Here is a 22,327-nt window from a genome sequence, read left to right on the forward strand (position 1 = left end):
GCTCATCTGACGCATGGAGGACTTCATTTCTTACAGCAGGGCCCTCCTACCCAGGAAAGTCAACTCATTGTCTTCCCGGTATATGGCCCACTGTTGGGAGGGGAGACACCCCCCCGGTCTGTGCCGCAGCTATCTTCAGCAAGCTGTTCCAGCACAAGCATGGGTCCCCCAACCGAATGAACTCAGTGGTGGAAACAACCCAAGCCTCCGTTTCCTGCATTCCACCCCTCGTGCCACTCTCAAGACACACGAAAGGCCATATACCCAGACCTTTGATCCTGGCAAAATAAAGCAATGCTGGGTTGCTCAACACCCTTTATTGAGCACTGCACACCTTTCTATACAATCACTCCAGTGTGCACATAATTTACCCAATAACACTGCACCCCATCAACTCAGGTGCCTCACGGCCGGGCCTGTGGTAGACTCAAAATCCGCCTGGACACAATACACATAACCTGTCTTCCGGCCACTCCGCAGGTGGCTACAGACGGATGTACCTTTAACTCATCATGCAGGTGTGACGATTCCCATGGTCCCACCTGCATGATGCGCTCGGCAGGCAAGCCCGCCTTGAACGCTGAATTTGCTGCCCCTGCAGAAAGAGTGACTGCAAAAGCGCCTGTCAGGGCCCGCATTGCCTGACATAATTAATCATGCCTTTAATACCCGTCCACTGCATGCAATGTGTGCCTTACATCTAGGTTTGACTAAGCCCTTGTTTACCCACGACCTGGTGATTCCCAAATTCGGAGGTACAAACTGATACCCATGTACCGCACTAGCAGTAGAAGTTTACCTGCTCCTTCAACTTTGACTACATGCGGAGTCCTCGGAGCAGTCGGTATGGATGCGCCAAACCATTCTTTCTACTCCACCTTGGAGTCACAGCACACCCATGTATGGAGTGACCACGCATGATTGCCCATAGCTAACTTCAGCGCTCACTCCGCTCCTAGCACTGTACCCTTCTGCTCGTGTATGCCAATCAGCACCCTAAGTACAGCTACCTGCCTTCGCTTGAGGAATGGACATGCCAACTTTCTTAAGACATTGTACCCTTCAGTGCTTTAATACCTTGTTTCCCCCAACTATGGGACAGCGCAACCCTGTTAGCTGTCATCTTCCCCAGTCGGCCTGTCTCAATGGCTATGGCAAGGAATGTTGTACAATGAAGCAACCTGTAACCTGCCCCCGGGTCCAGTGGGCAACTGCTTTACCGAGGTGGACCAGACCTTTGCACAACCCATTTTAAATGCTCGACCCTGGCGAACACCTGTATGGTGTCAACTCAGGTTTGAGGGAATGTCCATATAATGCCCACTATTTCAGCCACTGCACCCTATTTGTGGTGAGAACATACACAGCCCCACCGGCTTACTACTGTAGTCCTGACCCCGGTAACCCTTCCTGCTGACCAACTGTGGCCCTAGGTGCTTAAACCGGCAATAGCCCAAGTTCACTTTGTTATCCCCGGACATGCTCGCCCTCCACTGCAGGTAACCTCGTAACTTGAAACCAGCCCCAGACTCTGCTTCTCCTGCCCCAGGTGTAGGAGGCTGATCTGGAGGTGCAACCCCCGCCCCTGAGACCCCATGATATCAGCTGGCAGGAGTTGTGACTCAATTTGTTACATTTGGTTGCCCAGGCCTGTATAAAGTAAAATGTACTCCGTGCCTAGGGAGTCTGGGTGAACTTAAGGTGGGGAGGGGGACCCATATCTGCCTTCGGAGTACCCGAATTATTGTTTTAACCAAATTATGGTACACATGCTGCTGAAAACGGCCTTTCAGATCTCTGACTCCCCCATTGAAGATGAGCCTGTGGCTCTTAGTCAAGAAGCCTGTATGTACGTGCCAAACATGCCACGTATTTGAGCGCGCCGTCACTAGACCCTGTATAAAAGCAGACCCCACCAGCGGCGCAATAGTCCTAACGCTTCCAACTTTTTTAAGCAAAGACTGACCCACACCAGCAGTGCTCAAACCCTCCCGAACCCATTTTTTTTTTTTGCACTGTCGAGGTTAGCCAAGGTGATTGTCCCATTGAAGTCTAGTGTGGGGCCTGCGACATCCTTAAAGAAATGCCTACTCTCTAGAAGGAAAGGCTGCGCAAAGCTGGCTGCTACCAATGTTACCCACGCCTGCCTAACCTGAGCTCAGCAAGGGAACACTTGCTCTATAATTCCCTAGATCCATGCCTGGCATCCCTTCATGCTCCGCTTAAACAAGCGATAATGGCTCCCTCTGCCATCCTGACCCGAAAGCCACCTCACACGCGCAGAGCCAAGCTGTGGAGTGGAAACCTGCCCCAACCAGCAGAAACATTGCGACACACCTGAAACACAAGCCAGCCACCAGACCAACACCAGCTCCCGGGGGTCATGCAGCCTCTTCTTGCCCTCAGTAATAACCGGGTAAGATTATGGCTGGTATCGCAGAACCCATACCTCGTCGCATGCATGCAACACTTAAAAAGCATGCCGGACATGACCCGGTTTCAAGGTTGGGATACTAGTCAAGGGCAAGTCGGAGCTGAGGCATGACAGGGTGGTCACTCCTCCCTTCAGATCGAAACAAAGTATAGATTAACAAGCCTGCTCCTCTTGTTGCCGAAATCGTCCCACCTGCTGGCCCATGTGTACCTTAAGGAGTAATTATCTTGTGCCGTTATCCAAAGTGCCCTCATTTGCCAGGTTGCTGGTACTGCACGAGCACTCTGGCCAAGTGCGAATTGTGTTTTCCTCAATATTCAGGGATAGTGACTTGTGTTTTCAACATTAAAACACAGCCGCCGCTCACTAATATTAACTGCAAATAATATCTGTGACACCCCACCCATTCTCATTTTTGAGGTCCTGTTTGATCTAAAAGATACTTTTTATGGATGTTGCATGAAACCAACACAATATTTCCCTGCAAGATAAATAATATCTTCTCACACATCGCACACGTTAAAATTGCATTTGAGGCAAATGGTAATTAAAACAACCCACTTTAGATTCCCGCGCAGAAAACAACATGGCGCACTGCCCATGTCTGCCCACATCATTCAAGGCCTGAGCAGGATTGTCTGGTCCATCTTCCTGTGACCCGCGAGCCATGATCGTAGCCCGTTTCAAATCCCAGATGTCGCAGCCAGATACCATGCGAAATAAATAAAGACACAGGTGAACAGTGCATTCTCCAATTGTCATGATAATGAGCTCACATGTTTAAAAGACCCATGTTTTTAGACCTGAGCAGGAATGGGCACACGATGCCCAAATATCATGGTCTCACAGCGGCCCAGCTGTGCACCCAGACCTTACCGATCTCAAACGTTAAGTGCTTAATTTGTAGAACACTATAAGCCAAGTCTGGCGTCAGGTGGCCACTTTCAGCTCGCACCACAAATTACTGCTGCCGCGCTGCCAATCATGGAACATCGCAAATACCCCCCTGACACTAGGAGTCATATGCCAGGGATCACGACAGGCGGCCCCCTCAGGTTGCACCATACATCGCTGCCAAACTTGACAACCCCACAACTGCTAGCCCTGACACATGTGCAGGTGTTTATATACAAAAAATGACCTGTTCACATGGTGAACACACAGTTCATGTACCTGTTCGAGTTGTCATATGTTTAGACAGTCTGTAGAGCAAGTGGATATACCATCTATGCTACTTACAGGTATGACTCACCAATAAAAGAAAAAGGTTTCAACAAAGAGGCTATCTCTGTAACCTAAGACTTGTGTCTCTATCACCCCAATGTGATGGAAAAAGTGTAGAAGAGGAGTGATGGTGCCTCACGGTAGCAACACCAGGGAGGGCAAAGCAGGAAGGTACTCGCCTGCTACCTCAAGGTCTCATCATCAGCTACCACCACTACAAGAAAGGAAATGTGCAGAAAAGAATAGATGGGTTATGACCCAAAAGACAAAGTGCTAGGGTGTGTAATAGAAAATAGCTGTGCTGTGATTCGTGCACCAAGTGCAACCCCACAACTATATACACGTTTGAGCTAGATCACACTGGCTTACTATTTTTATTCTGTGCTGTGTGTCTGCTCATATTAAAATGTGCTTGTGTAACAATTCAGACTAATCCAGGCCCAAAAAGCTATAAGAATGGCCTGGGCAGCAGGCCATAGTAATTTTAATGTATATTGACTTAATCAATACCTGTTCTTGTGGTCATCTCTAAATAGACAGACAGCACCAACATGTGGCCGACTGTCACAAGTGCCGTTTTTGACAACTAAGTGACGGTGCCGAGCAACAGAAAACACCCAGTCAAATTTAGCACAGGTGACTTGATGCTGAATTTCACCAGCGTAGGCAATTCAGCCCTTTTGTAAAGTCTAAGGGGTCTATTAGGATGGCGGTCGAGAAATCACTCCAACTGCCATGGTAGCGGGAAAACACCGCCCGCTAGGACCGCGGCATAACCGCCGGTCCAATTAGTATGCTTCACAGTCAGAATCAGACCGCAGCGGAACGATCGCGGCATTTAACATTGCCGCGGTTGCTGCTGCCAGCAGCACCACTCGATGTCCAAAAAGCATGTCCAGCATATCCCTGCACTGCGTGGCAGGCACTGCACAGTGACTGCCACCTGGCACAGGGACATGTAGGGGGCCCAGTGCACCCACACACCCCCAAACACATTGGGGGCCCGCAATGGGCCCCCGGAAACATTCTCCGCATGCCTTTCCATGGCGGTTCCACCGCCGCGGAAAGGCTGGCTACCACCGGCATCATAATCATGCCGGCGGAGCCTGACCCTGCACCGGCCCCATTTTAGCGGTCCAGTCCCACCCGCCAGGAAAGCATGCGGACTGCTACCTACGGAGGAGTGGCGGTCGGAAAATCTTACTGCCACGGTCGTCACCGCCATGCTAATGGGACTGGCGGTTTTCTGGTTTGCGATCGCGGGTGGATGACCACCGCCGGCCATTCGACCGCCATCCTAATAGACCCCCAAGGGTGACTCTCTAACATTGTCGTTTTAAACAAAGGACGCTGTAACTTAATGCCTGGTTCAAGTATGTAACGTGTGTATCACTATTCCTTCTGTGGCCGGGGAGAAACAGGTTTGTGTCCCTCTCCCTGCAGTATTCAATTCCCAATTGTATATCAATATACTACTCCATAGAGGAATGCATGTAATAGTCATCATTTACATCACAATGTTAAACCAATTAACGGACATGCCACCGTTTGAATGTTTTTTTTTTTTTTAAAGTCTGATAAATGGCCTTCACCTGGGTGGAATCAAAGGTTTACTGCAAGTCTGGGCAGCAGGGAGACCCCCCCTCAATCCTTTGTGCACTGATTGTTGCAGTTTATGTAGCTCGAACCCGCCCAGCAGGTGTAGGAGCGCTTTGCATGTGGACCAGTTACCTCACACAAGGACACGAAAAATATTGTAGACACAGGAGAATAAGGGGTTAACCCCGAATCACAGGTTTGCGACACGACTCCGAGACTCGAACCGAAGACGGCATCACAGGCCGGAACGCCTCCTCGTTTTGGCTGTAGTTTTCTGGTGAATAACAAAATTCCTAGTGCCTTTGCCTTTCGAGTTCGGACTCATATGTGAAACCCACGGCTCCCTCGCAACAGTCCTGCCCCCCTTGAACCAGCTTAAAACAAAAACCGCTTCAGCCCCGCGGACACCCTGCCCACTGCATCATGCCTGCAGGCATAACCGCGCCCCAACCGAAATCCCGTCTCACTGTGGAGACCCCAAACTCAGTTTACCGCCCCCCAAGGAGCAGCCCAGAATCCTACGTTTCACCACAGCCTTCTTCCAGGGCGTTTGAGATATCTACGCTTCCAACAAGCACATGTATCTTCGCACAATAACCCCTGCAGCACATGGCAGGGAGAGCACCTCAGGCTTGCAGGACAAGCCAGCTGCGGCATGGAGACTGAAATCACAGTGAAGCCACAGAGCTCAACAAACGGGGAGCGCTGGTGCCCCCTCCTTGCTTTGCTGCTGAGGGGGAAGCAAACCGCACATGGAATCCCGCAAATGCAAACCAGCGAGACCCCTCCACTCGGAAACATGGTACCATGAGCAAATGGAAAGGGGGGGCTCTTGGCCCCCCCGCATGCATGGCGGTGCGGCGACCTCCCCCGTCCTTCCGGACTTCTCGGTGGTGGGGCGTGTCCACTGGGGCGCGCCCTGCCACCGATTGGCTGCCACCGTGACCCGGATGTCGTTAATCGACGTCCGGGTCGGAGGGGAGGGGGGCGGGCCACTGTGGGATAAAGAGGCGGGGAGCGCCCAGGTGACCCCCTTGTTGCCTGGACGCTCCCCCACAATGGACGTGCCCGGGCGTTCGGGGCTTCAATTTTCCTTTCTTTTTCTTTTGTTTTCCAGGTCCGCATCCAGGCGTGGTGATCTCGGACTTCTCGGCTCCTTGCTTCGAGGATCGACGCCCTGCATTGGATCTTCGTCTCGGGATCGAGACTGCGTAGGACTTTAAGGTGACGCGGCTGGAGGCTGTTTTCAGTGCGTGGGGAGCAAGCAGGAGATTGCGGGACCGGGACTGCGGAGCTTGCCGCCTTTTTGTGGACTGCGTCGGGCGGCTGGTTTTTTGATCGTGTGATTACGAGGTGTAGCCCCATTGCATTGAGGTGAGGTGTCGGGGGCTGGTGCGGGGTGTGTGCGGCCTTTTTTGTGGCGGTCGGTCGCTTAGGCTGTCGGCAATTGCAGTCTTCGACGCGTGGGGGTGAGAGAGCGAGCGGCTTTGTCCCTGCGCACCGGGCGCCTTTCTGAATGCTCGGAGTTATAGTTGTAGTTAACTGGGCAAGAAAACCGAACATCTTGTGATTCTGAGCACGTCACTTAATCTCCCCGTACCTAACAAAGTCGTTATAGAAGCATAATAACATTGGAAGTTCCTTTGTGAAATCCTGCATTGATCGCACGCATATATAGGGTGGTGTGAGGCGCCCCGATACCCTAGGATTGAGTGTGGGCTATAATTAAAGGTTTTTTAAGAGATTGCCAAGGACAGTGGAGGGTGAGTTGTAGGAACGTTCAAGTTACATCCATTGTCTAACCTGGTACAGTCCGCGTTCACCAGCTGCTTGTATGCAATTTTCCCATGTATTAATGCATTTTCTATTTTAGGCACGGTAGCACTGCATTCCTGTAATTCACGTAGTGCGCGGAGTGGTGGACATCAGTGCGGTCGCGGTTGAAATTCCGGCTGAGAGTACGCCGGATCTTGAACGGTAAGAGGAGAGCAGGGGGCTCGCATTGCATTGCTTCTGGTAGCCGCCGGGTGGGTCTACGTTAGAGTTTACTCACCCCTGACAAACCGGATAAGCCGGGGCGTTGCGGTTACGGTTGCATGGTGCTTACAGCCCCCTGTATATCCTCCATCTGGTGAAGGTAATAAGCGTACTTACGCCTGTATTGGGGTATTAGTGTAGGGCGGTGCACCCAAGTCATGCCGGGGTCGATGGGTGGTGAAGGGGGGTCCAGGATGGAGGCTATGATGCAGGCCATGATGCAGGAGATGAACAGCATTAATAGGAGATTGAGTAAGGTGGATGAATTGGAGGCCCGCATGAATGAAAGGTTTACTGATCCCCCAGTCCCTTCAGGCAGGCCCGCGCGGCAGCGGAAGGCACCCTTGTCAAGAGGGGGTTTTGCTAGCCCGCCCAAGACGTCTAAGGCCAAGAAGCGCAGGTGCAGTGCTGTGGTTCCGTAAATTCTGAACCCGTGTGTTTATATCATGGCTCCGTTACGATTTTGGTACCTGCATATCGTAAATAGCGAGTTTGGTATGTACGAGTGTTCTCGTCGCGCTTCCCGATGAATTTGCTGCCTATTAGTAAATCTCGTTAAAGAACACACGGGTTCCATCTTGTGCACGGCATCCATTTTGTTTTCATTGCCCTCACTGTAGGCAGCCTGACCCTGCATGACACGTCCACCCCCCCCCAGTTTGGCCTTGCGCTGACTCATGACCTGGCGAAAGCTGACGCTGTTGCCTGGGGCCGAAACTTGCCAAACCAGTACCTGCCCTCGAGTTAAGCGAGGTTTTGATCAAAGGCCAGTGTTGTATAAACTTATATGACCCGCACACACCCGCCCAACCTTACTTACTATCTCTTTCCTCCGTTTCTGTTCCTTCCTTTATGACCTGTTTATGGTGGGGAGGTGACCATTTGTTTGTTATGAGTGGACGGTCTCTTCAAAGGAGGATGTTAGGTTGGTCCGGTTTCAACCCCAGAAGAACGTATGTTTTAGCCAAGAGGCCGGACACATGGGATTGTCATCAATAATAAAGTATTGTTTTGGGTACATGGGGTGCGACCAACTGCACTTCAAAGAATGTTTGCCTGAGGCATGATTTTGGGTATAAAAAGAGCGACCTGCTTTGTATTGTTGAGCAGTCTCCTCGCAACCTACTTGTGTGGTACTTGTTGGACCTCTGCTACTGGCTGCAGCCAATAAATCGATCTTTGATGCCATCTAGAAGAATCCCGTGTTTCTGTTATATTGGTAATCCAGGCAGGAGAACCCGAGAGCTTAGAGCGTTGTTCCCTGGCGCTGCCGGACTATAAAAAAGTTTGGTCTCTCAGTTGGCGCCCGAACGTGCGGTGATATCAGCGGTACCGGTCCAAGCTTGAAGAACGTGTGGGGCTTCGTAAGAAAATTCCGGAGGAAGAGATCTCCCACTTCATCGATCCCTGTATGTCGCAAAAGTGGTCCGAAGGTCTTTTTCTGCGAGGTTCCCTCTTCCAGACGGCTACGAAGGACTGCTGCCCTGACTGTCGCCCTGCCTTGGACCCATTCATAATTCTTTGGACGGCGAAACACTAGACGGGTGATCTTCAGATGACGTCATCGATCATCAATAAATTGAGTTAAGTATAAAGTGGGTCGCACCCAGTCCTTAGTTCTTTGGTCCCTTGGTTTAAAAACCTTGGTTTGTATTTGGTCTGGTTCTTTGGTACCTTGGTTTAAACACCTTGGTTTGTCTGGTTTGCATTGGTCCTTTGCATATTGGTTTGGTCTTTGGTAACTTGGTCTTTGGTAACTTAGTTTGGGTCCTTAGTTTTATTTGGCAATTGCAATTTCCAAAAACCGAGGGTCTCGTACATTTACGAGTATATCGGTAAAGATAAGCCCTCGAAGTTTGAAACTGGGTTAGTGAGCACGATGCCTAGCCGCAGTATTTTTGGTAATTTGGTTCTTTGTTGCAACAGGGATTCCCGGTTGGAGGATTCGTGTCCGATACCTCCAGTTGGAACTCCAACGTATGAGCTCTACTCGAAGCATGGCGTGGGTCCAATCACGTATAATGAAATATGGGTCCGCTACACCAAGAAAGATGGTGTTTTGCGATGGCCCCAAAATGGAAGCTTTGAAACAGAAGTCTTAGATAATTTAGAAGTAAAGCTATTTAAGAAAAAGGCTAGACCCGCAATGTTTGACTCTTTCCGCCTATGGCGTAAAGAAGCCCGACAACGCGAGATTAAACAAGCGAAGAAAGATAGAAAAGTAAATGACATATCTATTATGCAAGCTGCTAGGCAATTTAAAATTGATGTAGAGGATAAGGCTCTTGAGGTGTCTGAACGACAGCATAATATGGCAACCGATAGATGCTATCCAGTATTAACACCTCTGTTGGAAAAAGTAGCGGAAGATTCTGAAAAGGATCCATTGATGTCTTATTTGTTAAAGTCTCCTCCACCGTACGCACAAGGTGCTACTGCACCAATGTTGCCACAGGTTGCTCCCCCGCAATTGCATGTTCCCGTTCTTGCTCCCCAGTTTGTCCAAGTTCCTCCGGCACCTCCTCAGCCCGGATTACCTATTGCACCTGTACCTACTTTACCTGTGCCTGTCCTGCCTCCCACTACTTTGCCGAACTTTTTCTCTCCTGTCCTTATGACTGACTCTCCTTCTGTTCGTCGGCGAGTAGCTGACACTGTCGCTAACTTTCTGACTCCTTTGTTTAGTTCGTTAACTACGAACGCCGTTTCTGACAGTCGACAGAGACGTAGCCAGCTGCCTAAATTTCAGGAGCGAGAAGTGTTGGATTTGTTAGCTCGTAAGTGGATTTCTAAACCGGCCAAATATAGTCCGCAGGTGGTATTGGATACGTTTCTGCAGTGGGACGAGCCTACGCAAAGATATGTGTTTGACATTATGTGTGCTTTCCTTAAAGAAGATTGGGATAGTGATGAGTTAGATACAGTTCCCGAGGAGTTGTCTGAGCTACGGAGCAAGTTTGCTAAAGGTGTGATTGTGGGTTCTGAAGTTAAAAATGCGGTAGTAATACTTCTTTCGTATAGGTCTGCTCTGCCGCCGAGAACTCTGTTTAAACCTGATCATTCAGTTGGGATGAAAGCTAGACAGTATCCTATGAGAGAGGTTCCTCCAGTTTGGCGAGAGGGAGATGCAAATGCTAATCCTCCTGTTTTACCACACTTCCAGCGCGTATGGATACATGTCCCATGGAAACGATCGGAAGTATTGACTCTTAAGCAGACTTTACCCGATCCCCGCAAGAATCCTGCAGGGTATTATAAAGAGCTATCGCAGACAGTAGAAGCTTGCGTACTGAACTTGGCTGATGTTGATATGCTGTTTGGCAATGTAGTACCACAGCCTATTTGGGCAAAAATTCGGCATGAAAATCATGTAGCAGAACTGGGTGATACGTGGGACAACATTGCTTTAGCGGATGGTAGACAAGTGGGCGGTGCGAAGCCAGAACAGTTAGTGACGGATTTGCCAGGTAGGATAATTACTCTCATGAAAACTCTAATGCCGGCGCTGAAGGTTAATTGGGATAAGTTAGCTGCCTGCAAACAGAAGAAGGATGAAAGTGTCTCTGATTTCTTCACAAGGTTTGAAGAAACTTTCATAGACCATAGTGGTCAAGATATGAGCTCTGAGGGTGGTCAACGGTTATTTGTAGACAAATTCGTTTTTAACTTACTTCCTGAATTGAGCCATAAGTTAAAAGATTCCGAGAGTTCTTGGGCAGTTTCATCTACAGCTCAAATATTGGCTACAGCTCAATATTATGAGAATAGAGACAAGGAGGAGAAAGACAAGGTAGAGAAAAAGACGAAAGATCTGAAAACTAAAGTCCTGTTACAACAAGCGTATCCACCCCGTTCAAACCAGCCTGAAGTACAGCAACGCCCTGCGTATCAACAGCAGCCCCAGCATCAGCGAATGCCACCCAGGTTTGATTATTACCATCAAACACAGCCCTTAGGTTTGAATCAGTGTGCGTATTGCAGAGAAGAGGGCCATTATAAAGGTGAGTGCCCTGCTTTACGGCAACGTATGAATGGTGCTTTTGTTCCAAGGGGACGTGGTAATTCTCAGCAGATAGCTAGGGGTAGAGGACGTGGTGCCCCTGTTCAGAATGAGCGCTCTTCTCAACCACAACAGTCACAGAACTATTTTGATCGACAGAATGTGCAAGATGGTAGATCTCAGCAGTACTATGCTGACGATTATCATGTCGATAATGAGAAAGTAGAATATGCAGATTGCTAGGACAGCCATAGACAAAGAGAGGGAGTAGTGTCGGTTCCAGTAGACCAAAAAGGGCCCTATGTCTCTGTAGTTACATTAGGTGTGACAGAGCCCTTCCTTCTGGATACTGGTGCGGCTAAGAGTTCTATCATGCACTCTAAACTTCCTGGCGCACCTTTGTCTGGCTTAACCAATGTCTCGGTGGGATTTTCTGGCGCCCCGGTTCATAATCCAGTGTCTAGTCCTTTGTCTCTTTCCATTGGGCCTTATGAATTGGAAGCTCCTCTGATCTTAACGACAGGTTGCGGCGAAAATTTGTTGGGTCTAGACTTGTTGAAAAGATTATATGCGACCCTGCATTGTTCTCCCTCAGGAGTACATCTTACCTTGGGACGGAGAGTGGTTTCTCCAATGTATGTGTCAAAAGATAAGCTTCCACTGGAATTGCGCTGTCTCCCTGATTCTCTTTGGGCTGATGGTCCTAATGATGTGGGCCTCCTTGAGATCCCACCATATGTTGTGACTTTGAAAACAAATGTTAAACTACCACGCATTCCTCAGTATAAGATTTCGAGTGATGGTGAGCGAGCACTTTTGGCGATCATTTATGATCTGATCGAGAAGGGTGTGATTGAGGAAACTAGGGGTAATGTATGCAACAGTCCAGTTCTACCGATTATGAAACGTACAGATTCTTCTCAGCCACCCGTATACTGCTTTGTGATAGATCTTCGCGAAGTCAACAAAATTGTCATCCCACAGTTTCCTGTGGTACCGGACATAACTGCCTTACTGACGTTAATTCCTGCCTCAGCATCCTGGTTTTCGGTTATTGACTTAAAGAATGCCTTCTTTAGCATCCCGATCGCTGAAGAAAGCAGAGATATCTTTGGCTTCTCATTAGGTGGACGTAGTTTCAGATTTCGGCGCGCTCCCCAAGGTTATTGTGAGAGTCCCTCAATCTATAGTCAGGCTCTAAAAATGCAGCTTGATACTCTTGTGTTGCCGGCTGGCGCTGCTCTCATTCAGTACGTAGATGATCTTCTTGTGGCAGCTGATAATGAGGAAATATGTAAAACAGCTACGATTTCTTTGCTCCGTCATTTATCTGACTACAAACATAAAGTATCACCTTCGAAACTACAGTATTGTTGTCAAGAGGTGACCTACTTAGGTCATCTCTTATCAAAGGAGGGAAGGAAGTTGACCCCAGAAAGAATTAGAGCGATTGCACAAATGACTGTACCAAGTACACAGAGAGAAGTGCGTGCGTTTTTAGGTATTACGTCATACTGTCGCCAGTGGATCCCCAATTTTTCTTTGTTAGCAAAACCTTTGTTGGCTCTGACATGCAAAAATACACCCAATACTCTTCCTTGGTCTGACGAGTGTCAGAAAAGTTTTTCGGAGTTACGTACTGCACTCTGTTCGGCTCCTGTGTTGGGTACACCCGACTACAGTAAGCCCTTCACATTGTTCGTTCACGAGAGAGAAGGTTGTGCATTGTCGGTTTTGACACAGTTATTTGGTGACAAACAACGTCCATGTGCGTATTTCTCGTCAACTTTAGATCCGGTAGCTAGAGCACTGCCGAGTTGTTTGAGAGCTACAGCAGCAGCCGCAGTCTCTATTCGACAATCTGCTGGTTTGGTGATGGACAATGACCTGCTGGTATTGGTTCCACATGCAGTGGATACCTTGATGAACAGAACTAAAACACAACACCTCACGAGTGCGAGATTGTCAGGGTATGAGTTGACACTATTAGCTAGTCACATACACATAAAAAGGTGCAATGTGCTGAATCCTGCGACACTGTTGCCGGTTTCCATGAATGCGAATGAGGTAGAGCATGATTGTTTTCTGAGGACGGAAGAAGAAACAAAAGGAAGAGTGGATTTACAGAATACCGCTTTTTCAGATCCGGATGGTACATTATGGGTGGATGGATCTTGCTATAAGTTGCCGAATGGTGATACAACTGCTGCGTATGCGGTGACGACGTTGAGCACGATTGTTGAAACAGCACGAGTGAATCACAACTCCGCACAAGCTGCAGAACTGATTGCATTGACAAGAGCGTGTGTTTTGTCTGAGGGAAAGAGAGTGAATGTGTATACTGATAGTCAGTATGCATTTGGTGTGGCGCACAGTTTTGGACGTCTGTGGAGAGAAAGGGGATTCCTGACGTCCCATGGCACAAAGATTCAGCATGGACAGTTGGTGAATGAGCTTCTGGAAGCACTTACATTGCCAAAGCAAGTTGCGATTGTGAAATGCAGCGCGCACCAAAAGATTACAGATGACGTTGGTCGTGGGAATGCGTTTGCGGATGAAGTTGCGAAAGAGACAGCGAGAAACATGATGAGTCGAATGTATGTTGCGAGTAATGCGAGATGGATGAGTGAAACTGGAATGTGTGAAGATACGATTGAAAGTGTGAAACAGATTCAAGCTGAAGCTACTGAGAGTGAGAAGAACGTATGGAAAGAAAGCACGGGTAAATTGGATTCGACTGGATGTTGGATTGATTTGTCCGAGCATCAGAGATGGATGTTGCCAAACGCGTATGTACATGCAGTAGTAACGATGGCACACGGTCTGTCGCACATCAGTGTAAAAGGGATTTGCAAGGTGCTAGCTCCAGTGTGGAAGAATTCCGGAATTTCTAAGTGTGCAGAGAATGTGGTGAAGAATTGTATGGTGTGCTTGATGCACAATCCTGGTAAGGGAACTCCAACTCCTGCAGGCCACTTTGCTCCCCCTACATGCCCCTTTGAGGTCCTACAGCTAGACTTCATTCACATGGAAAGACGCAACAACTTGAAATACGTCCTTGTCGTAGTTTGCGCCTTTTCAAAATGGGTAGAAGCTTATCCGTTAAAGGATAACACTGCTTTGTCCACTGCCAAAATCCTGCTCAAAGAATTTTTTCCTAGGTATGGGTTGCCAAAGATTGTGTGGAGTGATAATGGAAGTGAGTTCGTGGGTGAGGTAATGAAGAAAGTGTGTGCTGGTCTGGGGATCAGGCAGAAATTCCATAGTGCAAATCACCCCCAATCAGCGGGGCTTGTTGAGTGCTATAATGGCACTCTGAAGCTAAAACTGGCTAAAATTCAAGCGAGTACTGGATTATCATGGCCAGACGCGCTGCCCTTGGCGCTTTTGTCCATAAGGACGACCGCACATTCAAGAGTTGGGCTTAGCCCATACGAGGTGGTTTTTGGTCGTCCTGCCAACATTTGGGGTGTCCCGAGACCTAAACAATTTAGTAGCATAGAACATCCAATGTTGATTGACTATTTATTTGATTTGACTACTAAATTGCGAATCATTCATCAGCAGGTTGTTGAGAGCTTACCTAAGGCATCCGAAGATCCCGGCCACAAGTTGCAGCCAGGCGACCTAGTCTTGGTCAAAAATTTTCAGAGGACCGAAAATCTACAACCTCGCTGGCTTGGCCCGTATATGGTCCTTTTGTCCACCCGCACTGCAGTCCGGCTCAAGGAGAAAAAAAACTGGGTACACGCTGCCCATACAAAGCGAGTACCACTCCCTTTACCTTTTGATTCCTGGGTTCGAGAGGGTGTGGGGAATTCCGAATCCGAAACCATCCCTCGGTTTATTCCTTTTTCTGATGCCCAATTTGAAGGACATGAATCTGTGATCACTTCAGACACTACTGAACAATCTGGAACACTACCGTCACCTACGGACTCTGGAACATTGCCAATACTCACAGACCCGAACACTCCTGCTACTGAACTTTTTCCGGACCATACTCGACCTGGAAGAAGCAGATATAACCTACGTCCCCGAACTCTCATGAACTGATTTTTTTTTATGATTTTTGTGTACATTACTCCCAACCAAGAAACTTGCTTGTTTTTTTTGTTGTTTTACCTTTTTCCGAACCGCCACCCGGGTTCAGCCGGAGGGTCGCGGTGTAAAGACTCAGGAGTACAGGCTCCTTGACATAAGGTCAGGGGTTCTATTGGTCTTAAGGGCGTTCCTTGAGCTAGTAGGCGTAGTCCTGAGCACAGAAGACCCAACCGCCGCGGACGGCTCGTTAGAGGGTGGAGTTTCTTGGTTTGATGGGATTAACTGATAAAATGTTTTTTAGTAAGAGTTTTCTAGTTAAATGTGCCTTATTGACACTCAGTATTTCAATTACTTTGATGGGTGGGATTGTCCTCCTTTTTCAGTTCCTATCCACACCTACCCCACAACCTACGTCTACTCCTTTGTTTTCCACTGTTTCTATACACTCTTTTCACCCCTTGCCTGAACATGAACAAACTAGAAGACTGGAATTCACAAACAACTCGTTCATCCAATTGCTTCACCAACACCAATTAATAGTCAACACCACTAATTGTTGGGTGTGTGGTTTGATGCCACATACAATGGGAAAGGGTATCCCCTACTTAGTCCTACCTTTTAGTCAAAACGGGTCATCATGGGCTTTTCAGACGATGTTCCTTTTTGCTTTGGAAATCTATCCCCCGCGTCCCCCGCGTTCTGTGAAACATAACTCGAATGCAGCCTTGGTGAAGGGAATTGCGAACATGAGCAGAGATGTGAATGCCTATATGTCTATTCCCAGGGAGGAGTTATCAGCTTACACTGGGTGGAACGCAACTGGATACCGCATTAGTCTGGGTGGGAAACAGCGTAAGAGATCGTCTCCGATTTGGGTCGTACCCCACCGAGGTCATTTTTGTCTGCAAGGAAATGGTACGAATCCGAGGGCTCAGCTAGGGAAGAGTGTTTGCACCCAGACGTACATTTTTCCGTCGCAGTCTTCCCCATCATTTTTGGCTGCTAAGGGTACGTACTTTGTATGCCACAATCAGGCTTATACATGGCTGCCCCAAGATTTTTCGGGCATTTGCTTTGTTGCCTATCTGTTGCCCCCTACGTATACCGCTTCCGCTGACTATCGCAAGACGAGAGTTGTGAGAGGTGTCTTCGATAAGGAGGACACCGCGGGTCAAGAAGCAGGGGATTTCTTTAAGGGATTCCTGCCGTACTGGGGACCCATGGTAAATAGTAGGCATTTGAGACAACTAACCCGAGTGGTTGAGTCCACGGTGAACGAAACTGCTGGTGCCCTTAGTAATTTGACAGCTGAGCTTCAAGCGGATCGCCTCATGACATTACAAAACCGTATGGTTTTAGATGTTCTACTTGCTGACCGAGGGGGAGTATGTAAAGTGATCCAATCGAGCTGCTGTGTCTTCATACCAGACAATGCTCCAACAGTGTACAAGGCCATTTCCAGGTTACATAAGATCTCCGAGTCTATACATATGGCCGAAGGAGATTGGTCGTTAACTGATTGGTTCTGGGGACTGTTGTCCACGTGGGGATGGAGAATTCTGACGATCAGTGGAATGGCTCTAGCAGTCCTTTTCACTTGTTGCCTCTGTGTGCAGTGTGGTCCTGCCTTGTGTAGCCTTTGCGCTACGGTATGCGTGCGCAGTCCGCCTGCTTCACGGGAGGAACAGAGAGGTAGGATGATGCTTCAGCAACATACTGATGATCTGATGAAGATTGATATTGACTCAGATTCAGAATGGGTTATTGCCTAAATGAGGGCAAAAGGAGGGTCTGTGGTTCCGTAAATTCTGAACCCGTGTGTTTATATCATGGCTCCGTTACGATTTTGGTACCTGCATATCGTAAATAGCGAGTTTGGTATGTACGAGTGTTCTCGTCGCGCTTCCCGATGAATTTGCTGCCTATTAGTAAATCTCGTTAAAGAACACACGGGTTCCATCTTGTGCACGGCATCCATTTTGTTTTCATTGCCCTCACTGTAGGCAGCCTGACCCTGCATGACACGTCCACCCCCCCCCAGTTTGGCCTTGCGCTGACTCATGACCTGGCGAAAGCTGACGCTGTTGCCTGGGGCCGAAACTTGCCAAACCAGTACCTGCCCTCGAGTTAAGCGAGGTTTTGATCAAAGGCCAGTGTTGTATAAACTTATATGACCCGCACACACCCGCCCAACCTTACTTACTATCTCTTTCCTCCGTTTCTGTTCCTTCCTTTATGACCTGTTTATGGTGGGGAGGTGACCATTTGTTTGTTATGAGTGGACGGTCTCTTCAAAGGAGGATGTTAGGTTGGTCCGGTTTCAACCCCAGAAGAACGTATGTTTTAGCCAAGAGGCCGGACACATGGGATTGTCATCAATAATAAAGTATTGTTTTGGGTACATGGGGTGCGACCAACTGCACTTCAAAGAATGTTTGCCTGAGGCATGATTTTGGGTATAAAAAGAGCGACCTGCTTTGTATTGTTGAGCAGTCTCCTCGCAACCTACTTGTGTGGTACTTGTTGGACCTCTGCTACTGGCTGCAGCCAATAAATCGATCTTTGATGCCATCTAGAAGAATCCCGTGTTTCTGTTATATTGGTAATCCAGGCAGGAGAACCCGAGAGCTTAGAGCGTTGTTCCCTGGCGCTGCCGGACTATAAAAAAGTTTGGTCTCTCAGTTGCCTTCATATACAAAAATGTTCTTCAAGAACGTGATGAGGTTATTGGTTGTCGTGGATGCCGTGAACTTAAAATTGACCCAATGGGAGGTGTAATCCACCAGGACAAACATGAACCTCTTCTGTGGGCCTAACTTGTCCATGGGCCCTATGATGTCTACCGCTAACTTTGTCCATGGGATCGTAGGAACACTGACTGGTGATAGAGGAGTTCTGTGAAGGATCTTACTTTTGTCACTCCTTGCACAGCTGACACACTCCTTAACTTTTACTTCGATCATGGAATCCATCTTCGGAAACCAATAACAGCTCCTGACCTTGTTCTTTGTGAGGCTTCTGCCCAGATGCCCCTCATGGGCCAAGTCAATTATTTTGCTCCTCATCTCCCTTGGAGGAATGATCTTATCCCCGCGGTGTATGCGACCCTCAAGGAGGAACAATTCTAGTCTCACTTCCCAAAAGTCTTTTATACTGTCAGGAACCTCCGATATTTTCTCTGGCCATCCTTTGATGATGAATTTCTTTAAAGTTTCCATGGCTGTGTCCTCCTTCATTCCTTTTTCCCACTCACCATTGGTAATAGAAGTGATATGGATCGGGAATATGGGAACATCTAGCACTTCTTCATTAGGACCTCCTTCTACGGGTGCCCTCGATAGGTAGTCTGCTATGACATTTTCCGGACCTGGCAAGTACTCTACCTTAAAACAATAATTTTCTAATCCTAGGACCCATTTACTTATGCGAGGAGATACACTCTGAGCCTGTTTGGGAGAAAACATGAAGGTGAGAGGCTTGTGGTCAGTGTGTATTACAAACTTCGTGCCCCACAGAAAAAACTTAAAGTGGAGTACCGCCCAAAAACAGGCCAATGCTTCTCTCTCAATAACTGAGTAGTTGCGCTCAGATGAAGTCAACGTGCGAGACGCGAAAGCGATGACTGTTTCTTCTCCATCCCCTTTCTGCGACAGCATGGCCCCTAATCCTTTATTAGATGCATCTGTCGTTAAAATGGTTTTCTTTTTAGGGTCAAAAGTGCCAAGAGCCGGGGACTCAACAATTTGCTGTTTTATCCTTGCAAACATCTCCTCATGTCTACTTTCCCACACAAATTCTGCATTTTTCTTGAGGAGCTCCCGCAACCCTTCACACAAATCCGAAAAATTTCTCACAAATTTTGACATATACTCCACTAGTCCCAGGAACGATTTTAGTTCATCTTTGTTGGCTGGGTGTGGGGCATCCTCAACTGCTTGAATAAGGCTGTATTTAGGTCTAAAACCTTATTTGGATATAGTGTGGCCTAGATAGTCGACCGAAGTAACCTTAATCTTGCATTTGTCCAAACGCACTGTTAGTCCAGCTTCTGAGAGTTTACAACACACCCTGTTGAGCGTATCATCATGCTCTTCCTCAGTGGCCCCATACATCAGTATGTCATCCTGGAAACAGAGTGTGTTCCTAACCCCCTGCAGAACCTGTTGCATTATTTTCTGAAAAATGGACGCCGCCGAAGCGAGGCCAAACGGCATCCTCTTGAACATATATGCACCAAACGGAGAACTGAAAGCAGTTAGCGGTCTTGAATCAGGGTGCAGTTCCACCTGGTGATACGCCATGGACAAGTCAATGACCGAAAAGAAACTGGCCCTCCCCATGGTACTCAACATTTCATTGATATTGGGGAGAGGGAACCTTTCTACCCATATGTTGTCATTAAGTGAGCGGAGATCCACACACAAGCGGATGCCTTGCCCATTGCCTTTAGATGCTAGAACCAAAGGTGCGAGCCATTCTGTGGCCTCCACAGGTTGGATGACCCCCATCTCACTCAGTTTGTCTAGCTCTTCTTTTAGCATGTCTCTGAGGCGGAAAGGGACAGGGCGTGTCTTATGCACAACAGGTTTAGCCCCTTGTCTGACCTTAATCTTGTGTTGGAAGTCCCTTAGCTTGCCCAGCCTATCCGTGAACAACTTCGGGAAAGTCTCTTGCAAGTGCCCATTGCTAACCGGCTCCTTGACTAGCAGTACTTGGTTCTTATAATTAGGATCCAGGATGATCCCCAACTCTTTCTGATGCTGCCACCCTAGCAAGTTGGCCCCACACTCTACCACATACACTTTACCCACTGTGGTCCTTCCCATAAAGTTTAAATGGCTATTTGTCATGCCCACTAAGGGAATGGGCTCTTTAGTGTAACCTTCCGGAGATATATCCGGCATACATAACTTCATTTTACATCCTTTTAGCGATCCCTCAAAATCCTTAACATTTATTAACGTAAATGGAGAGCATGAATCTGCAAATACTTCAAGAGGTTTGTTATCAAACAACACAATACACTTAGGATAGTTAATCTCTGTACTTGTATCTCTGTCCTTAACTTGAAACACATATCTAGCCTGTGGCTCTTCTTGAGTGCTAACCACACTGACTGTGTTACTTATACCCTCTCTACACACCCTTGCCAAGTGCCCCCTCCTGTTACATTTCTTGCACAGAACACCTCGTGCAGTACAAACAGGATTGTTTGCCAAATGGTTGCTGCTACCACATCTAAAACATTTCAAAACATGCCCCTCAGTATTATGTTTCCCCATGGCAGTCTCCTTATTACTCTTCTTTTCTTGCATCTTATGAACACTATTTTCCCCGGACTCGGCTTGTACCACCGAAACTATCTCCTCCTTGACTCTCATTTCCTTTACACATCTAGCTGTGTGCTCAATAGATTGTGCAATTGAGATGGCCTCCCTCAACACGGGATTCTTAGCTAGCAGCTTCTCTTGTACCCTGCTATTGTTCGTGCATCTGACCAGTTGATCACGATTGAGAGAATCATTAAGGTCCCCAAACTCACACAGCTGCATAAGTCCTCTTAAGGCTGCAATGTAATTGTTAACGGACTCATTTTTCCCTTGTGCTCTGGTGAAAAATTTGTGACGCTCCAGAACTACATTTACCTTGTCCCCAAAGTGTGTTTCCAACTTTATTAGAGCGATATCGTAGATATCACATTCCTCATCAGCCTCCACCTCAGGTTCCGGTAGTGTTTCATACACTTTGCGACCATGTACCCCCATATTATGCAATAGGATGTGTTGTTTTCTGAGGGCAGAGAATCTTTCCCCCCCCATTGCGATTAGGTAGGATTCAAAAAGTTTTGTCCAGTCCTTCCAATGTATCTCCGGATCCCCACAATCATTGAGGAATGAGGGTGGCTGGCTAATTCCTGGGGTACCCATTTGAAAGCGTAGCGTTAAAACCCTCCACACAGCAAGTATCTGCCCAATTACTTGATAGGTTTCTGTGCCAAGCTGAATTGGAGGGGTTACACCGGGTTGCCAACCCACCGCAGATTATGAAAACCTGAATCCACCCCCGGTGCTCCCTTATCCCAATAGTGGGAGCAATCTCACTGAGCAGGGCTCTTAGACAAAACTCAGGTGGGCACCCATATCTACTGGACGGAGTACGATAGCCTTGACTCACCGCCACACAGCCGTGGTAGAATGGTGCGTCGGTGGTTTGAACGAAGCAGAGTCCAAACTCCTCTCAAGGATTTGCCACAGGAAAATAATATCAGCCCTCAGGTGGCTGAAACGCCGATTGCAGGACCACGGACTCGACCAGGGGCACCCCGGGGCTCCAGCGGTGGACAATGACGAAGGAAACCCTGCTCTGAGCTTCCGCCGAAGCGCCGACCACAGGACGGCGGGACCGCCCACGACACACCCCCGGGCTCCAGAGGTGGGGCAGTGCCGTCGGAACGTCACCTGAGGGCTCGCCCCTTACCGGTTCTCTGGAGACTGAGGCGCCGGATGGTGCAACTGAGGCGAAGCGGAACACACCCTCGGCCTCCGGGGTGGAGCCACGCTGAAGTGAGATCCCAGTCCTCCGCTTGCCGCTCGCTGAAGCAGTCGGGTGGAAATCCAGCCTTCCACAAGGAAACACCGCCCTAGCCAGGGCTCTGAGGAGTCTAATGCTGCCACCACTCGCCAATTTCCCAGGCGACCCGCCTGACAGGAACGAAGGATATGAAGGCTTCAGGGATTCAGTGGGTACATCCGGCCACCGCATACAACTTCATGTGCCGGAACATGACCAACTCCAGCCTGCCTCAGACACGACGAAGAAGTTGACAGGATGCGTACTAGATGCTGAAAGTCACTACACCGCTCGCCTTGGTTCTCTCTCTCTGAGGACAGCAGTGCAATTTTGCTAAGTCCCACGACAGGTGAGGGGTTGTCTATCAGCAACTCCAGTCTGCAGCTCATGACGTCTACCTCCTCAGATGGGGTGTGCGA

Source organism: Triturus cristatus, chromosome 6 (assembly GCF_964204655.1).
Source record: "Triturus cristatus chromosome 6, aTriCri1.1, whole genome shotgun sequence".
NCBI classification, from domain to species: domain Eukaryota; kingdom Metazoa; phylum Chordata; class Amphibia; order Caudata; family Salamandridae; genus Triturus; species Triturus cristatus.